Source organism: Triticum aestivum, chromosome 5A, assembly GCF_018294505.1.
Source record: "Triticum aestivum cultivar Chinese Spring chromosome 5A, IWGSC CS RefSeq v2.1, whole genome shotgun sequence".
Lineage (NCBI taxonomy): Eukaryota > Viridiplantae > Streptophyta > Magnoliopsida > Poales > Poaceae > Triticum > Triticum aestivum.
The window spans coordinates 117,588,642-117,601,593 of NC_057806.1; the positions used below are offsets into that span (position 1 = coordinate 117,588,642).

Below are 12,952 nucleotides of genomic sequence, written 5' to 3' on the forward strand. Positions count from 1 at the left end.
AATTATGGATGGTGGCTTTGCCACAAATACTATGTCAACTACATGATCATGCTAAGCAATATGACAATGATGAATGTGTCATGATGAATGGAATCATGGAAGTTGCATGGCAATATATCTCGGAATGGCTATGGAAATGCCATAATAGGTAGGTATTGTGGCTGTTTTGAGGAAGATATAAGGAGGTTTATGTGTGAAATAGCATATCATATCACGGGGTTTGGATGCACCGGCGAATTTTGCACCAACTCTCAATATGAGAAAGGGCAATGCACGGTACTAAAGAGGCTAGCAAGGATGGAAGGGTGAGAGTGCGTATAATCCATGGACTCAACATTAGTCATAAAGAACTCACATACTTATTGCAAAAATCTACAAGTCATCAAAAACCTCGGCACTACGCACATGCTCCTAGGGGGATAGATTGGTAGGAAAAGACCATAGCTCGTCCCCGACCGCCACTCATAAGGAAGACAATCAAATAACACCTCATGTTTCAAATTTGTTGCATAACGTTTACCATACGTGCATGCTATGGGACTTGCAAACCTCAACACAAGTATTTCTCAATTTCACAACTACTCAACTAGCATGACTTTGATATTATTACCTCCATATCTCAAAACAATCATCAAGCATCAAACTTTTCTTAGTATTCAACACACTCAAAAGAAAGTTTTATTATTAATCTTGCATACCAAGCATATTAGGATTTTAAGCAAATTACCATGCTATTAAGACTCTCAAAATAATCTAAGTGAAGCATGAGAGAACAATAGTTTCTATAAAACAAATCCACCACCGTGCTCTAAAAGATATAAGTGAAGCACTAGAGCAAAATTATAAAGCTCAAAAGATATAAGTGAAGCACATAGAGTATTCTATAAAATTCCAAATCATGTATGGCTCTCTCAAAAGGTGTGTACAGCAAGTATGATTGTGGTAAACTAATAAGCAAAGACTCAAATCATAAAAGATGCTCCAATCAAAACACATATCATGTGGTGAATAAAAATATAGCTCCAAGTAAAGTTACCGATGGAAGTTGACGAAAAAGGGGATGCCTTCCGGGGCATCCCCAAGCTTTGGCTTTTAGGTGTCCTTATATTATCTTGGGTGTTCCATGGGCATCCCCATGCTTAGGCTCTTGCCACTCCTTGTTCCATAATCCATCAAATCTTTACCCAAAACTTGAAAACTTCACAACACAAAACTTAAAGTAGAAAACTAGTGAGCTCCGTTAGCGAAAGAAAACAAAAGACCACTTCAAGGTACTGTAATGAACTCATTATTTATTTATATTGGTGTTATACCTAATGTATTCGAACTTCTCTATGGATTATAAACTATTTTACTAGCCATAGATTCATGAAAATAAGCAAACAACACACGAAAAACAGAATCTGTCGAAAACAGAACAGTCTGTAGTAATCTGTAGCTAGCGCAAGATCTGGAACCCCAAAAATTCAAAAATAAATTTCTGGACGTGAGGAATTTATCTATTAATCATATGCAAAAATAATTAACTAAATATCACTTTCCAAATAAAAATGACAGCAGTTCTCGCGAGCGCTAAAGTTTCTGTGTTTTACAGCAAGTTCAATCAAGACTTTCCCCAAGTCTTCCCAACGGTTCTACTTGGCACAAACACTAATTAAACACAAAAAACACACCCAAAACACAGGCTAGATAATTTATTTATTACTAAACAGGAGCAAAAAAGCAAGGAATAAAAATAAAATTGGGTTGCTTCCCAACAAGCGCTATCGTTTAACGCCCCTAGCTAGGCATAAGAAGCAAGAATAGATCTAGGTATTGCCATAATAATAAGATAAATTGTTAAAACTCATTTCATATTCTCTACGTTCAGCAGCAAGTTTTCTTTGAGGCAAGCAAAAGTAATCAAAAGGGCTAAATTTGTTGGGACAAAAGTCTCCAAGATCAACCTTGGGAGGTATAGGTTCCTCCTTTGGTCCTTCATATTGCACAACCAATTCATCATTATAAGCATTCTTTTGACAGAACTTTGTGAGCCTATATTCAAGAGAATATCCCAATTTATTATCTCGAATAGCTAAATCATCATTAATTTTAGAAATTCTATCGACTAAAACATTGGTAGGAACCCTTTTTCTAAGATTTTCATTGAAAGCAACATAGTCTAGAGATTGAAAACGTATTATTTCTTCTTGATCAAAGAGGATAGTCTCTATGGGAGGACGGCAAGCATCCACCCTATAATGCGCAAAGGTTTCTTTGGCCTCTTTAATTATGAATCAAAACTCATGAGCCAAAAATATAGTAATGGCACGCTTAATAGAAGAATGCTCAATATTAGAAAATTCTAGGTAAATCCTTTGTATAGAAGGATGCAAGTGCATGAATTGCCTCTCAAGTTGAACTACAAGCATGGCAATAGAGTCCGCAAGACTACTAATTGTATGACGAATAGAACTACCCATAGAAGGTAAAGCACCGGCACAAGTAAAGAAATCTTGAATAACTCCTTTTCCAATAATATTACCGCTACCAACACGAAATCTTTTTATATGTGAGCTAGTGGGTTCTTTAGTAGGAGCATCAAAATTATTATCGACAATAGTATCCCCAATTTCAGACATAGAGGCAAAAGGCAAATAACTAGCCATAACGACAAACAAGCAAACTAACACACGAGTAAACAAGAGCAAACGGGCAAAAGAGGCAAATAGAGAGGGAGGATAGAGAGAGAGGGCGAATAAAACGGCAAGGGTGAAGTGGGGGAGAGGAAAACGAGAGGCAAATGGCAAATAATGTAATGCGGGAGATAGAGATTATGATGGGTGCTTGGTATGTTGACTTTTGCGCAGAGTCACCGGCAACGGCGCTAGAAATTCTTCTTGCTACCTCTTGAGCACTGCGTTGGATTTCCCCGAAGAGGAAGGGATGATGCAGCAAAGTAGCGTAAGTATTTCCCTCAGTTTTTGAGAACCAAGGTATCCAGTAGGAGGCTACGCTCGAGTCCCTCGTACCTACACAAAAACAATATCACAACGCAACTAACGCGCTTAGGGGTTGTCAATCCCTTCACAGTCACTTATGAAAGTGAAATCTGATAGAGATGATAAATAATATTTTTTGGTATTTTTGGTATTGAGATGCAAAATAAATAAAGTAAAAACAAAGTAAAAGGAAAGCAATAGTAAAGTGATGGAGATTGATATGATGAGAAAGAGACCCGGGGCCCATAGGTTTCACTAGTGGCTTCTCTCAAGAGCATAAGTATTCTACGGTGGGTGAACAAATTACTGTTGAGCAATTGACATAATTGAGCATAGTTATGAGAATATCTAGGTATGATCATGTATATAGGCATCACACCCGAGACAAGTAGACCGAAACGATTCTGCATCTACTACTATTACTCCACTCATCGACCGCTATCCAGCATGCATCTAGAGTATTAAGTTAAAAAACAGAGTAATGCCTTAAGCAAGATGACATGATGTAGAGGGATAGTTTCATGCAATATGATAAAAACCCCATATTGTTATCCTCGATGGCAACAATACAATACGTGCCTTGCTGCCCCTTCTGTCACAGGGAAAGGACACCGCAAGATTGAACCCAAAGCTAAGCACTTCTCCCAAGGAAAGAACAACTAATCTAGTAGGCCAAACCAAACTGATAATTCGAAGAGACTTGCAAAGATAACCAATTATACATAAAAGAATTCAGAGAAGATTCAAATATTATTCATAGATAGACTTGATCATAAACCCACAATTCATCGGTCTCAACAAACACACCGCAAAAAGAAGATTACATCGAATAGATCTCCACGAGAGAGAGGGAGAACATTGTATTGAGATCCAAAAAGAGAGAAGAAGCCATCTAGCTACTAGATATGGACCCGTAGGTTTGAAGTAAACTACTCACACTTCATCGGAGGGGCTTGGGTGATGATGTAGAAGCCCTCTGTGATCGATGCCCCCTCCGGCGGAGCTCCGGAACAGGCCCCAAGATGGGATCTCGTGGATACAGAAAGTTGCAGAGGTGGAATTAGGTTTTTGGCTCTGTCCCCGATCGTTTGGGGGTACGTGGATATATATAGGAGGAAGAAGTACGTCGGTGGAGCTTCGAGGGGCCCACGAGGCAGGGGGCGCGCCCTAGGGGGGCGCCCCTACCCTCGTGAGCACCTCGTGGCTTTCTTGACAGACGGTCCAAGTCTCCTGAATCTTATCTGATGAGAAAATCACGTTTCCGAAGGTTTCATTCCGTTTGGACTCTGTTTGATATTCCTTTTCTTCGAAACCCTAAAACAGGCAAAAAACAACAATTCTGGGCTGGGCCTCCGGTTAATAGGTTAGTCCCAAAAGTAATATAAAAGTGGAAAATAAAGCCCAATAATGTCTAAAACAGTAGATAATATAGCATGGAGCAATCAAAAATTATAGATACGTTGGAGACGTATCATCCCCCGATCCCACCTGCCGACGGCGACCTCCTCTCAACCAGCCCCGCCACCGGCCTCCAGATCCAACCCAGCAGCTACCAGCTCAAGCCTAACCCTACCCCGCGGCCATGGCCATGGCCCCGCCGCTAGGGTTTCTCACCCAGCCTTCCCTCGCTATCGCCCGCGCAGGAGGAAGGAGCCCGAGTCTCCAGTGGCCATGAGCGATGACAAGGATACCCTTGACCTCTCCGCCCTCGGCGTCGCCGTCCCTAACGCCGCAGGTTCGTTCTCCGCTCCCGCTCCCCCCTTGCATTGCCGTTGATGGGGCGTAAGGTCTTATTGGTTTCACTGGTGGTGGTTTCAATGCAGAGCTCAGCGCGTGGACTCCTGAGCTCAGCGCCGAGAGCTTAGGCCAACTTGGTCGAGTCGATTAAGGTGAGGTTTCCCGCAACGCTTTTGTGTTATTTTGTTCCTCGTTCATTTGGGTGGCTCTGGGTTGTTTATGTGGCCTAGTTGTGCTAATTCGGTGCGGTGGTTGTGCAGAACACGCTGCAAGGATTGGCGGTGTGGCACTAGGACATGCTCAAGAGCCTGTAGCCCAAGGTGAGGAAGTGCGTCGAGGCGCTCAAAGAGATCCAAGTATAACTACAGGGGTTCCACTAAGCTCTACTAGGAGACTCGTGGCAGTGTGGATCATTAACTGTTCCTAAGTGCGATTTCTGTGATTCTCTGATGCAACTTGCTATTGACGGTACAACTTGGTAGGTACTGCCATTGATAAGAAGTCTTGCGTAACGGTACAACTTGGTTCGTAGTCGTACTGCCAACAATTATATTTGTTTTTGATGTGTAGTCTTGCCTAAAGGAGTTTTGTCAATGCTACAAATATACTGATTAAAAAAATTTGTTTTCTCCAACATTCTCAAATATACTAACTACACATTCTTCCAAGTGATTTACTACACATTCTCAAATTCTCCAACATTATATTTGTTTTCAATGTGACATTCGATTTGGAGGATGTGATGATCCTTTCCCCAGATGATTGGCAATGAACATGCTGAGCGCTATTTCTCTTCAGAGAAACCAAACCAGTATTCTGATCCTCCTAGCCAGTGCACATGCCTCTATTCATATGGCCATTGTGGATAATTCTATGCTTTAATAATTCTCCTGATATATCACTGTTTATTAGTAGGAGATTTCTTCTGCTTGGCCATAACAGCAATTTCATGTTGTTTCTTTTGTAATTCGATGGTTTACAATCTGATATCAAATAATGTGGTTACAACCTATTTACAGCAAAGCTTTTGATCCTTGCAATAATTCTCCTGATATATCAAATAATGGCTCAAACCTGAAGTACTTAAAATAGATTGTCATTCCTTTCTTGTTTGTTTTGATACCCATATACCTGCCCTGTATTAGCTCTTCCCTTTAATGCATGTTAATTCAGTGTTGTTGATTTGATGTCGATGTTCAGAAACAAGATTTTTATGGATCGGTTTATTTTTGTGCTTTGTTATTATCTTTGATCAGTATCAGTTGTGTCTCTCTTAAGAGACACTCTACCTTTTCTGACTCGAGTTGTTAACAATTGTTCCATACTTCTGTTAGCTACAACAATTTTTTTTTTGAATTTGGTCCTGCATGAGTTTTTACTACTGCTAACATAGAGTATTTGCTACTAGTAAAACAGGGATTTTATATAGTTTTTACTACTGCTAACACACAACGGAGTATTTGCTACTAGAAAAACAGGGATGTTGTATGCACTGCTACCTGATGAGTGCTTTCTTTCTACTATTTCACCTTGGCATGCATATGTTTATTTCACCTTAGATGGAAATGAGTGTTATCGAGGAAATGGTTTTAGATAAACCAGCACCTCTCATCAGTCTTTCTTACTCAGTGTTATCGTCTGCTTGGTTTTAGGTGATGGACTCATTTCCCACGGTGGTTTTGCTTGTGTTTTCCTGATGTTGTTTCGTGTCGGGTTCTGATTTGCTTTGCTACTATTATTTCTGTGGCGATGCAGACTTGTGGTGATGAAGAGCAAGGCCGAGAAGGACTCCAACAAGCCCAAGCGCCCCCTGAGCACCGTCTTAGTCCTCATATGAGCCCCGGATCTGATTTGTTGTTGTGGTTTGATTCGTGTTGTTTCTGTGGCATGGTGACACGTCTTGACTAGGCTCGTTTTGGTTCTGTTTTCGCAGGGACAACTTCAGGAAGGACTCCAACATCAAGCATGTCTCCATGGTAAGCATCTCAGTTCCCTTTGCTCACACTCTTGTCTCCTTGTTCTTATTCAAACTGGTGTTGTGATAGTTGTCCTTTCAAATAATGTGTCCTGATTTGTGTTCAAATCGCAGGTTGGCAAGGGCGGTGGTGAGAAGTGGAAGTATCTTGAGTGATGTTGTAAGTTACCCGCTCCCCCATCCCCTCTCTGTTACTGCTCTATTTGGTGTTGGTCTCTTCTGCCTAATCTCAGTGTTTGCTCGGTGATGCGATGAAATTTTGGCAGACTGTGAGTTGGTTTCCATGTTTCCGTATAGCCGCACCATGTCATTTGGGTATTGTTTGACCCAGTTGGTCAGTGATATTTAGAATTTAGTCGATGTGTAATTGTCGATCTACTTCCTATTCTCAATGGTTGTTCAAATTTATGGTTTGCTATGTTCAAATGTTTGTAGCCTTGTAGTCTTGTTAGAATTTGTATAGTTTGTGCTCATCGATTCAAATTGCTGCTCGAATTTGTTTCCAAATCCGCCATGCCAGTTCGCATGATTTGTTCAGCTATTCTTCTTCTGTTAATACTTATCCTAGAATCTATCGCCTTGCACCACATTAACATCTCCTCTGTTTGAATGAATTGCAGGAGAAGGCTCCCTAATTGCCAAGGCCAAGTACACCAAGAAGATCGACACCTACAACAACCCACTGGTATAACATTCACGTCAAACACCTTCATCAGAATCATAGACATGTGATATTAACACAACATTGTGGTATTGATCCATTCTCTTTTGTGCCTATCCCGGTTTTCGTTTCAGGCAGGAGAGGCGTCCGACGACTCTGACAAGTCCCAGTATGAGGTGAGCGACGAGGACGACGAAAGCAATCTGAGACCATCCTGATCCATCCGCCAACTTTTTCCCCATGATCCCCTAACTGCTCAACATGTTCTGTTCTGAATATCTAAAAACTTGTTGTATGTAGGGGGACTTGTGATGCGGCACGCAAAGCATCAGCAGGGGAGGGGGTCTCTGAAATGTCGCCGCTTTCGCTCATTGCTAGTGTCACCGATTGATGATGGATGGTTGTTGTTAGTTTAGCTCCTTAGTAGTACCTGCTAGTCTTTCAGGAGGCTGCTGCTGGTAGCTATAGTCTGTTCATCGATTGATGATGGATTGTTGAATGTACTTATTGTTGTACCCGTGGCTGTTTAAGGAATACATTCGCGTTGAAAGAAATAAAATGATCTTGATACATGCTTGTTTGAAATCCTTGTATCTCACTGTCGCTGGAACAACGCTCGTCAAGTTTGTGAATGTTTGCTATGGAGGCCCAAAATTGAAATGGACTACAAAAAGTTCGAGGCCCAAAAAATAAATGAATCATATAAGGCCAAGTCCTATAAAATAAAAAGGCTGAATTCTTGGGCTCGGCCCATGTAGTTGACACAAATTGCTTGAAAAAATATATAATAAATGGGCTCGGCCCATAAAGACGGTTGAACTGGACCGGGCTGAATCTTGTCAGTGACCTTTCCAATTCGTCACAATTTTGCCACGTCATATCTGACGTGGCATGTGCAGACAGCCAGTGACCAAAACAAAAGGTCATGGGTTCAACGACCTTCTGTTTTGGTCGTAAACGTCTACGACCTTCTCACAGAGAAGGTCGTTAGTTTCAGTTTACTACCGCCAGCTTTTGACCTTCTGTTTTTGGTCACAAAAAGGTCGCAAATGAAAAATAATGACCTTTCAGTGACCAATAGTCAAGGTCACAAGTTGACATATTTCTTGTAGTGATTATACATCTCATGTACTATTAATCTTGTCAATAGTCAAATGCGGTTTTGAAAAATGCATTAGAGCATGGTTAATAATATAGCCAGTCGATGGCTATAAGGAACTGCCATGTCATCTATAGCCATCATCTATTATATGCACTCATACACCCGCAAAAAAAATTATAAGGTTGGCTATTGTATTAGTACTTTTTTCCATCTCATCTCCATCTCTTTCTTCATATTTATTGTATGTATTTAACTAGGAATGCATATATAGCTAGGCTCTTGCATGAGAGCTCACTCCCCTTACTTTTTCACATCTCTCTCCTCCACATATGCCCTATATAAATGGAAGGAGGGAGTACAACTATGAGCACTGCATACTCTAGTACAGATGTTGTCAGTACTCCACTAGTACTATTGGACATGGAGCTTAAAAAAAGTTACTATTGGACTGGCTATACGTGGTGAAATCCGAGTAGGAAGAGCATGCGCGAGAACAAGCACATTCACGTGGTTGAAAACAAATTGGAAACCATCTCGAGTACAAATCTAGGAGTACGTACGAATCTAACAATATTGATTGGGCGTTGTTGAATGTTGATACTTTTTTTTATCAAAGTAGAGATACTTTGATTATACATAAAACTTATATGTAAACTAGAAAGGATAGGAGGGAGTATATTGTACATTCAAAAATGAAACGAACATTGAATACCCTTTATATATGATTTGCGGATGCTATGATCACCGGATCAAAATTTTGAATCCGCCTTAGGTATCACACATGCCCCCACTCGTTCTCTCTCGATTTCATCTCGGGGTCTGGAGATCGATTGAAAGAGGACTAGGGTGGGTACAATACGTTCGTTTCACTTAAGAACGTACAATATACTCCCTCTGATCCCCACAGACCCCCCCCCCCCCCGCGGGTCATTTCTATCATAGAAACAGACCAAACCTTTATCTCCTTGCACGACACGCAATTGATCTTTGAACATCAATCGATCTCGTCAACATGTGTCAGGGCATGAACCGAATGGGATGTCAAAACTAAGACGCGAAGCGACACGTAGTGGCGGCAAAGTGAAACTTCAAACGAACCATTTGTTTGTATGCATGCCGGACAAATTACAAATAAACATTGGAAATTCAAGCATGGTCTAGGCCCACATGCGAATGATACTCGGCGGAATGTTAAAATGAGGCATGCAGGAGGATGGACTCGACCGGAGGGCGACATGATCGATGGAGAAGAGGGTTGGAGAGGAATAAGAAATAAGCAAACGCCACATCACTACAAAAAAACACTTCCGTGATGATACGTGTTTGTCACAGTAGGTCGCTTTTTTTGTCATGCATGTACATCCATGACAAATTTATGACAGAATCAAGATAGTCATACTTGTGCTGTCGTAGAAGTGTTCCATGACATTACCAAAATTATCATCACGGAAGTGTCCACTTCCATGACGATAAATCGCGCGTCACAGAAGTGCTTCCATCAAGGGTGACCAACACGTGGCATCCACCGTAATAGAATGCCTTTAAGCTATCGGGTCAGGTTTTGGATCCGATAACCCGTTAACAGCCCCGACCAATGGGGATTTTCCACGTGTAAAATCATCATTGGCTAGAGGAAACACGTGTCAGCTCATCGTCGGGACAGATGTCATCCACTCACTGGATAGAAGGCGCCTATGATACGTCGACACGTGGCACGGCCCAACAAGTTTAAATGGGCCGGCCCAACTAGAGGCCCACAAGATTTTGCGGACCATAATGGGCCGGCCCAGCTAAAGGCCCACGAAATTTTGCGGACCATAATGGGCTGGCCCAGCTAAAGGCCCACAAGATTTTGCGGGCTATAATGGGCCGGCCCAGGTAAAGGCCCACAAGATTTTTTTGTGCCATAATGGGCCGGCCCAGGTGAAGGCCCACAAGATTCTTGCGGGTCATAATGGGCTGGCCCAGCTAAAGGCCCACGAGATTTCGCCAACATTAATGGGCCGGCCCAGCTGTAGGCCCACAAGATTTTGAGGACCCTAGTAGGCCGACCCATTAACTGGCTGCCATGTTTTGGGCCAAATGCCGGCCCATATTTGATCCAGTCCATTAATGGCCTGCCACGCTCCGGGCCTAAAAGTGGCCCATATGAGATCCGCTGTGTTAAAAGCCTACCACATTCTGGGCCAAATTACGGCCCAGATCAGGTTCAGCCCTTTAAGAGGCTTTGGGCTCAATTATGGCCCATATCAGATTCAGCCCGTCAACTGGACACTATGCTTTTGGGCCCACTTGCTAAAGGCTCACTTAGTAATTTGGCCTGATATTAGTTTTGGCTTGTTAAGGGCCCGTTTAACGTTTCGGCCCTATATTAATTTTGGCCTGTTAAAATCCCATCATATAGTCGGCCTAACTACGCCCGGTTTGCATCTGGCCTGCTCGCAACCGATATCTGATTGGGCCAAACAAGGACCCAGACAATTTTGGCCTGTTAAAAGCCCGTGATTTGGTTCGCACAATCATGGGCCGGGGTTCATTTCGGGCTGTTGCGTAACTAGTAGGAATTAAGAACAAACCTACTCTATACAATAAAGAAATTACGGCATAGTAACTAAGAATAAACCTACACTACACAATAAAGGATTTAAGGTATATTACATCCACTGGGCATCAAAGTTCGCCACCAGTGATCATAAAGCGCAATGAAGAAGCAGATTACAAAAACTGGGCACCATTGCAGCGTAACAAAATAGTACTGAACCGAGACCACTTCCAAGACAGTTCAAGAAAGGTTAGCCTTGCGGGGGAACTGCTGCGCAAGCTGCTGAGCAAGGCTGTCAGACCGGCCTAGCATGTCGGTTCTCATTGGTGTTCTCCGCAATCTTTCTTAGAGATAGGACTTCAAGTCGAAGTTGAGTTGCAGAATGCCTTTCTGCTAGAACTTGGGACTGAAGAAGTCGAACTGATTCAGACAACGAATTCTGTGAGCTTGTCTGACTGTTAGTCTCAAGTAACTTGAACACTACATCAAGACAAGACTTTGGGTTTGTCTCGCTATCTTCAAGATGTTTTGCCTTCTTTGCTGCAATATATGTTGGGTTTGTCTCACAGCCTTCAGCAAACTTGTGCATGCCATCAGGCATATCACCCTGAAACAAAGCAGAGAGATGACATGTGTATAAACAAAGATGATAACTGTTCTGTCAATTCTATCCAATTTCAAATTAGAAAATAAAGAGTATGTTCAAAATATCAATAGCATAATTTGGCATTGTTCATAATGCGAGGAGCTTCACCACACTACTGGATTACCATGTCAACATAACAAGCATAGATGAAGGGCAAAGAAAATCATTATATCTATTTTGGATAATGTGCATGGCATGTTGTTAATATCACTAGCCACATCAGTAAGATAAAACAGGAGATGACAAGGTGCAAATGTGGGCTGCTTCACCACATACTGGATTATAGATCCACAAAAACAAGCATACATATAGGGAGTATTAAGTAATGTGCATGGTATGAATAAGGAATTTGGTTTTACAAGTAAAACTTAGAACTTACGGTTCTTACGAACATGCATTTTGGTAGAAACAGCAAACTAAACAGCAGTAAACTATGGCAAGGCAGTATGCGCAAATTAATAATTAACACTGGCAAAGTAAACAGCAGTATGCGCAAATTAAACAGCAGTTGAGGATAAAGGCTTTAGAAGGACTGACTTACATTAACAATTAACACCGGCTTTATAATGCCCTTCTCCATGGCAAGGGAAGGATAACTCAAGAATTTCAGCATAGAATCTTCTTCATAAGCATTGCATGTACTCTACATTTTGTAGAGAGTAATTATAGATATGATAATACTGGAAGGGATAGAGGATAATGAAGATAAGATGCAGATTGATGCTACATAATCAACTACCAATCCCTGGAAGTACAAGCGTTACAGGACAAAATGTACTGACAAGAGCAATGGGCTACACTTCTGCACTGGCATTGTCTGTGTATTCTACTTGTTGGTAAGATTAAATATAGATCTGATCTCTTTTAGTAAATGGTGGGCGAGGGAGATAAGATGCAGAATGCTACAAAATGAACCAATCCCTCTTCCCATAATACAAGAGTGTTTTGAACACTGGTGTACTGTACAAAACGTTCTTATATTATGGGACGGAGGGAGTAGCTGTTAATGTAAGTACAGTGATAGACCACGTTCAGTCCTTACAAGAGGACTGCAGAGCTAAACCTCTTCAAAAGCATTGGGTTGATTCTAAATTTATGTAAGAGTCCATACGGATCTTATAATGTCCACCAAATGGACGATTACGAGGCTAACATGTGCAGTGATGCTACATAATCAAACAACTATGAAAGTAAGTATGGTCATACAGGGCAAGAGGTACTCACAAGAGCAATGCAGTGTGCAGTATAGTTGCGAGATTCTGTGGTCCCTTGAGAACGAATGTTCTTCTGCTAACAGTTTTCATACAA

The 12,952-nt window shown here is 41.6% G+C and overlaps 1 pseudogene; it reads left to right on the top strand.

The window, feature by feature from the left end:
- Positions 1–5,451: 5,451 nt before the first annotated feature.
- LOC123109197 (uncharacterized) lies at positions 5,452–5,543 on the top strand (annotated as a pseudogene).
- The last annotated feature ends 7,409 nt before the right edge of the window (positions 5,544–12,952 follow it).